At 37.3% G+C, this 9,851-nt stretch overlaps 1 pseudogene; it reads left to right on the plus strand.

Moving 5' to 3' along the window:
• Positions 1–4,342: 4,342 nt before the first annotated feature.
• Positions 4,343–4,991, plus strand: LOC124095113 (dual specificity protein phosphatase CDC14B-like; annotated as a pseudogene).
• The last annotated feature ends 4,860 nt before the right edge of the window (positions 4,992–9,851 follow it).

The following is a 9,851-nucleotide window of genomic DNA, read 5'->3' on the forward strand; positions in this document are numbered from 1 at the left end:
ACAACCTCAAGTTAGAGTTCTTTGAGGTAAACATCACCTTTGTTGGTGCTCTAAGGGAGTCATGGTCAGGTTTTGGTGGTGCTCAAGGAAAAAGGCAGAGTTGTTAATCACCCTAAGGAGTAAAATCTGCCTCTACTATAATAGAGCTTTCATTATTCTTTCCTTCTGATTTCTCATTTTTAGCACCTTGTTAACATATTGGCAATATGGAAGAACAGGCTTGCTCCAGAGAGCAGTAGACCACTAACTTTTCCAATTCCTTCACAGATGACTTAAGCCATAAATTAAAACCCTTGGGTGAGGCAGAAAGACAGTTTATTTTGAATTTGAAAAAAAAAACAGAATGTAAAGAAAGATGTTTTGAATATGATGGAAAAAATCAATGCCTGGGATCTACACTACTACATGACTCAGACAGAAGAACTCAAATACTCCAGAGACCAAGAGTCTCTCAAGGAGTACTTCCGCATCTAGGTGATCAATGAAGCCTTGCTGAACATCTACCAGGAATTGTGGTGACTTTCCTTTGAGCAAGTGACAAATGCTCATGTTTGGAATAAAATTTTACACTTTACACTGTGAAGGGTAAAGCTAATGGAGAAGTGTTGTGACAGTTCTGCTTGGACCTCTATCCAAGTTTCTGAGGATCATATTGCTGGAAAGGACTTAAAGGATTGGATTCAGCTACTACACAGTTAAGACTTCTCCCTTCCACATTTCCCATGAGTGATTCTTAGTGGAGGTGTTAAAAATGCAGGCTCTGAATCCAGAATGTCCTGGTTTCATCATTTCTGGGCAAGTAGCTTATTTTTTTCTGTGCTTCAGTTTTCTTAACTATATTATAGATCTGATAAAATTGAAATTCTTGTAGCATCTGCTTTCTAGGGTTATTGTAAAAATCAAGTTGACTACTTACCTCCAAAGCATTTAGAAGACATCCCAGCATATAACAAGAGGTTTTACATATATTGGGGACTGCCATCATCTATTGTGTGAACCACATTTGTTGAATATAAAATTGACCCCAAAGATGTTTATTATATGGATAATCTGTTTGCCAGTGCTCTTAAATCTATGAACACTCCCTGCAGTATACCTAGGAGGTGGCACAAAAATAGTTGGGATAGCAAAATATTTGTAGTCAATTAAACTTGAGTTTGAATGGTTGAATGACATAAACTTATTGACACTGTTTGCTTCTAGTAGAGAACTGACAATCCCTTTACAGAGTTGATTGTGCATTAAAGACACATATGCAAATTACCCAGCCCAGCTGTTAATCACTGATTAGAATTTCTGTAACATGTGGCAAATGGACTCCATGATTTTTCATCTAAAACACAAAGGTTTTTGATCTCTTTCTCCCTAGTTGAATTTATTTAAAAAAGCCAAACTGTCACAATTACTAATTCACTTTATTAAATAGACCAAAGGAAATTGTAGCATCTCTCTCATTCACTAACATGTAACTTTTTAGTCCACTGACTGAAAGGGGCTGGGTACATGAGCCATCCAGTTGTAAAGCACAGGTGTCCTTTTGCATCCAGATTATCCCACAGCTTTATGAATTAGGACTGAATAAAAAAGGTAGGAAGTGAAGTCCAGTTTAACTTAAAGGCTCCATTATGCTGCTGCTTAGAACAATAAAGTGTATGACAAAATAGCCACAATCACACTTAAGATTCTAGACTGCTGTTTAAATAGTAAATACTGCTGCAGAGTTTAAGAAAGGCACATTATTTTTGTTTTTGTTTTCCCAAAGCAAACTAAATCTAGCTCCAGATCCTCATCCCCAGAGTTTTCAGTAAGTGCCATATCACTGTTTACAAATCCACTTTTTAAATAAAATCTATACAAAGCTTGTAATTGAAGCAACAAGTTTGCCATATGACATTTCTGTAGTCTGTATTGGAACATTTACAAGATGTCCTGAAAATCTTTGTGCTCCAGGACCTAGATGTCTCCAGTATGGTAGCCACATGTGGGTGTTGAATCCTCAATATGAGATATGAGGCTGGTACAACTGAAGAACTGAATTGAATTATACTATATATATATATATATATATATATATATATATATATATATATATATATTGAATTATACTAATATATATTATATATAAATGAATCATACTAATATATATTATATAATTGAATTATACTAACATATATTATATATATATATATTATATAATTGAATTATACTAATATATTAGTATAATTCAGTTTCAAGCACCACGTATTAAAAAAATAAATAAAATAAAAATGTTCATCTACAATTAATAAAAAATATTCTTAAAAAACTGACTTCACTTATTTTTTTAAAGTTTTAAAAATGTAGTTAGTAGAAAATTAAAATTATATACATTTATCTCATATTTCTATTTGACGGTACTATCTTAGAGTTTATGAGAAAAAAAAAACTTTACCTAACTTATTTCTTTCTGACTTAGGTCCAGGCTGATGTTAGATGATAGCCTGTGGACAACTAATAAGTCGCAAGTAATTTCTATGCATAACTAGAATGCAAACCAAAAAGTTTCAATTGTATTGCTCTGTAGGTTATTATATAGTTTTGCATCTAAATTTGTAGATATTATCCGTGTTTTATTTTCCTAACAATTTAACTAAATTATCTGATGGTTTTACTAAGCAGAATTTTGTTATAAGTCAAAAGTTTGATTATTTATTCTCTTCCAGTTTTCTAGCTTATACTGGAAAGAATAATTAGTCCTACCCCAAGCATGGTGGCTCACACCTGTAATCCCAGTAATTTGGAAGGCTGAGGCAGAAGAATCACAAATTCGAGGCCATTCTCAGCAATTTAGTGAGGTCCTATCTCAAAACAAAATATAAAAAGCGCTGGGGATGTGGCTCAGTACAAAAAAATTAGTCCTACTGATCAAATTATACAATTAATGTAAACTGAAGTGTTACTCTGTGAACTATTTATGTGTGTATCTGGAAATAAATTTCATTGAATTGTCTTGCCTTGCTTCCATAAAATCACAGTTTCAGGAACTGAACGTACTGATGATGAGTAAAAACTGTTTTCTTTTTACATTATCTGCTCATGTGTTTATGTTAATAAAGGCAAAGGAACTGTAATATGTTTTAAAATTCCATCCCTAAAGAAAACTTTGCAAAGGTCCTCATACCAGTGCTGACCCCAGAATTGCCTTACTGTGGACAATGTGATATATTGTTTTCTCTAACACATTGTCTAAGGAAGAGTCTTGCATATTTTATTTGTGACATTTTATGAGCTAAAAAAAATACCTGAAGCCATTTCACAGATGTGTTACTATTTCCAGGTATGAAGAATTCCACATTTGTAGCCTTCTGGAACATTTGCTTTGCTAAAGGCCCCTCCCCCCTCCCTTTTTGTACAATACTGGGGATTGAACCTAGGGACCCTCAATAACTAAGTTATATCCCCAGTTCTTTTAATTTTTACTGTGAAACAAGGTCTTGCCAAGTTGTTGAGGCACTTGCAATTCTTCTGCCTCAGCCTCCTGATTTTGTATCTTGTATTAAATTCTAAATTCCATTTCAGCACACAACTATTTTGGCATAGTTGCCAATTAGAACATAAAGTAAGTTCAGGGTGTGTGTGTGTGTGTGTGTGCGTGTGTGTGTGTGTGTGTGCACGCATGCACACATGTATGCAGACTGGGATTAAACCCAGGGGCACTCGATAACAGAACAAACCTTTTATTATTTAATGTGAGACAGGGACTTCTTAAGTCACAGAGGCTGAACTCAAACTTTTAGTCCTCCTGCCTCAGTCTCCCGAGTAACTGAATTTAATGTCATGTGCTTCCTGCCCAGCTAGGCATCTTTTGTAGGGGTGGGTACTGTTCTTTTCATTTTTTTATTCACTTGTCTAGAGAAATATTTAAGTGAATATTTACTTCATGATACATTTCCAATTATTCCAGTAATTATCTGAAGCATGGACTAGACTCAATACCAAATACTCCCATTTATTTAGAGGAAATGCATAATTTCAAAAATATTTTGGAGATATATTTAACAACAAACATATCTCCTCAAAAGGGACTTGCATACATTAAGCTGCTTCCCTGGGCTCAGCTGGCAACCCGTGTCCCCCCGGAAGCATCTCACACTCACCCAGTAGCACTCGCTTGGGGCTGGTATAGGCCTCCTGGGCATGCATATGCATGGGTACATGGCTGTTACTCTATTTTGGGCCTCGGATAAGTCCATGAAGTACAGGATTGATGGGCAAATGAGTTGGGCCACTGAATGCTCCTGTTCATGGCAATTGATTGAAATTCCTGAGTGTGAAGAAGAGTTATAGCTCCATATTCCAGAACATGCATCACCTTCACAATGATCTATACCTGGACATTACTAATTGCCATCACTTTGCCATTTTCTACAGCAGACCAAAAATGTACATCAAATAGACATTTTTTTTTCCTCATAGGCAATAAACTTGAACATGAGGACTTCTATGCAGATTTCAAACTATTCAATTCAGAAATGGTTTACAGATAACTTTACAACAAAAATAAGAAATTCAACTGCATTACAAGAATAAGGAGGAGAATTATTCATTTTATTGGCTCTGATCAGAGAAAAGCTACTGCTGCTTTCTTTGTCATATGGGATATGGTTCTATATTTGAGAGAAGTCCGAAAATGCACATAAAATTAATATGTGCATTAATATGTGTAATTAATATGCATAATTAATCTATGGAAATACATCCTCTAATCCTTTCAGAGTTGCTGCCTATGGAAGTTTCAACTTTTATATTACTTTCTTGACTGTTCTCATATAATGAAGAAAGCAACACATTATGGCTTCTTAAATTTCAACATATTTGACATTGATAAATACAAACACTATGAAATAGCAAAAAATGGAGATTTAAAATGGAAAATATCAGACCACCTTCTGCAGAATTTATGCAAGATACACAACATTCTCCTGATAGTAAGACTCAGAATGTTACTATAGATATTTTTCTGAGTAAAAGGATATATGTTGCTAAACTCTGTGATCACCATGGTTTTTTTTTTCCTTGTGGATGATAACACCCCAATATATACCATTGTAAAATAATTTCTGGGTATGTCTGAAAATGTGGAACGTGCCATTTCCATGCACTGTAAAGTCTGCCTTGATCTAATGTCCACTCAAATAGGCCACATCATAAAGCATTATGGGAGAAGAGCAGCTGAGACTATTTCCTGGCTCCAAATCTGTAGACCCAGCTCAGAGATCAGGCCTCAGCCGAAGGTTTTGGTCATGAAACAAACCAGTGTCTGGCTGGATAGGGACCATATTCAGCAAAAGTTAGGGAGGCAGAAGAATGGACCACACTTAGCAGCATCAGTCTTCACCAGACTTCTCTTAGGTGGTATTTCAACAAGCAGTGTGGAAAATCAAGACAATCAGAAACCTGAACAAGGTAGTGATGGTGACATAATAAATGGAGTTCCACAAAGTGATAGGATTGGGGCCTTGAAAAGCTGAATACGATCAAAATCTAAGATTATATCACCCATAGTAATTCCTCATTACACACTTCACAGTTTTAAACATTTGAATGTAACTTTATTAAAACAACCAAGTAATCTGCTTTGAGGAAAAGCAGTTTTAGCAGTCCCTCTTTAACAAGGACTAATATTGTTGCATGAAATAAAAAGTTGTGATCAGAACTGAAGAAAGAATCTGGGAATAGAAAACTCTGACAAGATTTAGAAAAATTTCTTTCAGAACAAAACAAAATTTCAGATGCTTTAGTTGCTTTCCCCCTTAGAAATTTATCTGAACAAGAAAAGATCCACTAGAGTTTCAGTAACCCAGAGTCTGAGGTTTGAGCAGTGACATGAAGAGCCTGAACTCACTCTTGTCTGAGTTAAACCACAAAAACACTGTTATCAACTTACTTTCAGGTGAAAATAGCACACATTTCACCATCCAGAGTGTTGCCCAGTCTGTGTGGTGCATTTTGTCCTTCTGCTGATAATCATGTTCACTGATGGCCCTCAGAAGTGTATCTAATGAGGGATTTTGATGTTCTTATTTTTTATTTACACTGTGACCCCAGCAGATTCTCCTGCCATGGATCTTTCCAAATGGGATACTATTCAATTCAACCATTCTGCCTTTTCTCTTTGAAATATTGTTGTGAATTTCACTATGTGAAGTACTCAACTGATTGCCTTTCAAAAAAGTCTGCTTTACAAGAGAGAACCTTTGAAAATGACATTTAAACACTGTTTCATATTGTAACACCAAGTAGTACATTGGGCACTGTAAACTTTCCAGGGAACTTTTATGAATACTTTAGAAAACTTAGGAGGCAGTACTGGTTTCTAAGTTGGAAGATGATTGCTACTGCTTACTCAGGGTTGTTTTCCACTTAGTTTTTGTGCATACTAGTCTCAGTAGCATTCCCAGTGTTCCCATGAAGCCCTATTGTCTGCTTTGGGGGCTTCATGCAGACATGCAGGCCACACAGACTATAAATTTTCTGGAAGCCTTGTGCCAAGGAACTTCCTTTTTTATATTACTTAGGGACCAAAGTATCAGAAGGCTATGCATTACTGGGTATCCCAGTCAGTAAAATTAAAATTTTGTTTTCTTCCATGTATGAAAACACACACACACACACACACACACACACACACACACGCACACACATATACATACACTCTCACTGTTGGGCTTTGCCTCTGCAAAGAGCAATCCCACATTACGGTGGCTTTAAAAAGAAACAATATCAATAGTTTTCAGGGTCTTCCTGTACCAATTTGGATTATTATTTCTTTGTAATGACACTGAGGACATTCCAGTGAAAGTCATTAATTTTGAGCTTCTGTTGTTGGCAGTGACAGCACTTAATTGTTGAGTGCCTTCTTCCTTAACTTTCCTGGAACACAGCCAGGTGTGTGATACACAGTGGTCACAGAAAGTGTTCATATGCTACTAAAAAAACTGTTTCTTGTAATTAAGGAATATTTTGCAACCACATTGGTTACTTCCCTAAGAAGTGAACACTATCCATCCATTGTAACCATGTTGTCCTCTCCTAGTCTGAATCCTGGACAGAGGTCCTTTTGGAAGGCAACGCCAGGCAATGCTTTTTTTTCAAAGACAAGGTGAATGTGTGAGGAAGACTGAATGCACAGAGCTTCCTTTTTTCAATGTTGTAGCAAGACAGGATAAATTGTCCTTGGATTGAAACATGACATTAATGGTAACTAAGGCAGAAGTCAGATGCCCATATCTTTATGGGCAATTCTTTCTGCACTAGACTCTGAGAAGGCAGGGTCTTGCCAGTTTCTTAAACCTGGGGACCAGATCACAGGAAAGCAGTGAATTATTGTCCCTGAGGCAAAAAAGGCTAAGAGCTGGGTGGAAGGAGGACCATTCCATGTGCTGTTTCATGCTGAGAAAATGCTAAACACTTGAGCTGTCCCCAGGACTTAACTGATGTGACTCAGGGTGAAACTTGTAAGGGCCAAGTCCTCCATAACTAATCTCAGTGGATGCCAATCCACATGCCCATCTGCAGCAGATGGTTATGTCCTGCAGCAGAATGAGTAGATGTTCTTTACACCTTGGCTCATGCCACATTCTGGCCCCTCGTAGTGCACAGCCATCTGGGGACTTGGTCAAAACTTTTGGTAACCACAGTACTTTTCTCTAAGTTGCTTTTTTGGGTTGGCTTCTCAGCTTTCCAGCTAAAATCACTGTCACTGTGGCTCTTGCTAAAAACCCCTGTATGTAAGTAGTTCACTAAATTAGTCAGAGGACACTTTGGATTTGTTGAAGGCACATTCCTTCAGATTCCCAGATGACTAGTGCTATTACGTCAAAAGAATTTTATAGCAACAAGATTAAGCTTACTGGGAACATGTGTATGAACCAGAAAGTTTCTGGGTCTGACACATGGAAAGTTCCTTCTGCAACAAATAAGAGCAAACTCCATCCAACAGGAAACTACAAAATACACAATGCTTCAAGGATTATAACTTGGAGTCCAGTTGAAGACCTTCCTTCTATAGAAAATGAAGGAGTACATTTCAGGTAGAGTGATTCTGTTAACTTATGGGCCTGAAATACCTTAAAATATACACCAAAACCACTTCCACTGGAATTAAAATTAGAAATGAATATTCATAGGTTGCCTTCACTCAAATCATCAACCATCAGGAAGTGTCCTAGAGCTGAGTGTCTAAAAAGTATGCTCCTCTAGCATAGAGAAAATCATGGTGTATAAAAGACACTAGAACACTGTTCTCAACAATACAGAGGGTTGATGGCAAGCCATGCTTCATTCACAGGCACCCTTGCCTGTGCTGTGTGGTGGCTTTAATTTTCTGTAGAATTTTCCCGTTATAAGCTTGAGCCGTTCAACTCTCCAATTTGCCCCAAACTCATCTTGCTACTGCTTACTAAGGGTTTTTTCCACTTACTTTTGTGCAGACTAGTCTCAGAAGCATTCCCAGTGTTCCCATGAAGTCCTATTGTCTGCTTTGGGGGCTTGAAGCAGACATGCAGGCCACACAGACTATAAGTTTTCTGGAAGCCTTGTGCCAAGAGTACCTTGAGTCTTTGATTTTATTGAATTGCTATCCATGACAGTTGAGCAGTGCACTTATTTGGTGTTTTCTAGAAGGAACCAGCTGCTTCTTTTCCTTTTCACATTTTTATAGCATTTGAAAAGCAATGATTACCAAACTTCCACCACACACACACACACACACACACACACACACACACACACACAAAAAAAAAAACAATTAATGAATAGTTCTTTTTTTTAATATTTATTGTTGGTTGTTCAAAACATTACATAGTTCTAGACAAATCATATTTCACACTTTGATTCAAGTGGGTTATGAACTCCCATGTTTACCCTGTATACAGATTGCAGCATCACATCAGTTACACATCCACTGTTTTACATATGGCTATACTAGAGTCTGTTGTATTCTGTTGCCTTTCCTATCCTCTACTATCCCCCATCCCCTCCCCTCCCATCTTCTCTCTCTACCCCATCTACTGCAATTCATTTCTCCCCCTTGTTTTTTTCCCCTATCCCCTCACTTCCTCTTGTATGTAATTTTGTATAACCATGAGGGTCTCCTTCCATTTCCATGCAATTTCCCTTCTCTTTCCTTTTCCTTCCCACCTCTCACCCCTGTTTAATGTTAATCTTCTTCTCGTGCTCTTCCTCCCAACTCTGTTCTTAGTTACTCTCCTTATATCAAAGAAAACATTTGGCATTTGTTTTTTAGGGATTGGCTGGCTTCACTTAGCATAATCTGTTCTAATGCCATCCATTTCCCTGCAAATTCTATGATTTTGTCATTTTTTAATGCAGAGTAATACTCCATTGTGTATAACTGCCACATTTTTTTTATCCATTCGTCTATTGAAGGGCATCTAGGTTGGTTCCACAGTCTTGCTATTGTGAATTGTGCTGCTATGAACATCGATGTAGCAGTGTCCCTGTAGCATGCTCTTTTTAGGTCTTTAGGGAATAGACCGAGAAGGGAAATAGCTGGGTCAAATGGTGGTTCCATTCCCAGCTTTCCAAGAAATCTCCATACTGCTTTCCAAATTGGCCGCACCAATTTGCAGTCCCACCAGCAATGTACAAGTGTACCCTTTTCCCCACATCCTCGCCAGCACTTGTTGTTGTTTGACTTCATAATGGCTACCAATCTTACTGGAGTGAGATGGTATTTTAGGGTGGTTTTGATTTGCATTTCTCTGACTGCTAGAGATGGTGAGCATTTTTTCATGTGCTTACTGATTGATTGTATGTCCTCCTCTGAGAAGTGTCTGTTCAGGTCCTTG

Source organism: Marmota monax, unplaced genomic scaffold (genome assembly GCF_021218885.2).
Source record: "Marmota monax isolate L192 unplaced genomic scaffold, Marmota_monax_Labrador192_F-V1.1 WCK01_AAM20220418_F8-fsc00435, whole genome shotgun sequence".
Classification (NCBI taxonomy): Eukaryota; Metazoa; Chordata; class Mammalia; order Rodentia; family Sciuridae; genus Marmota; species Marmota monax.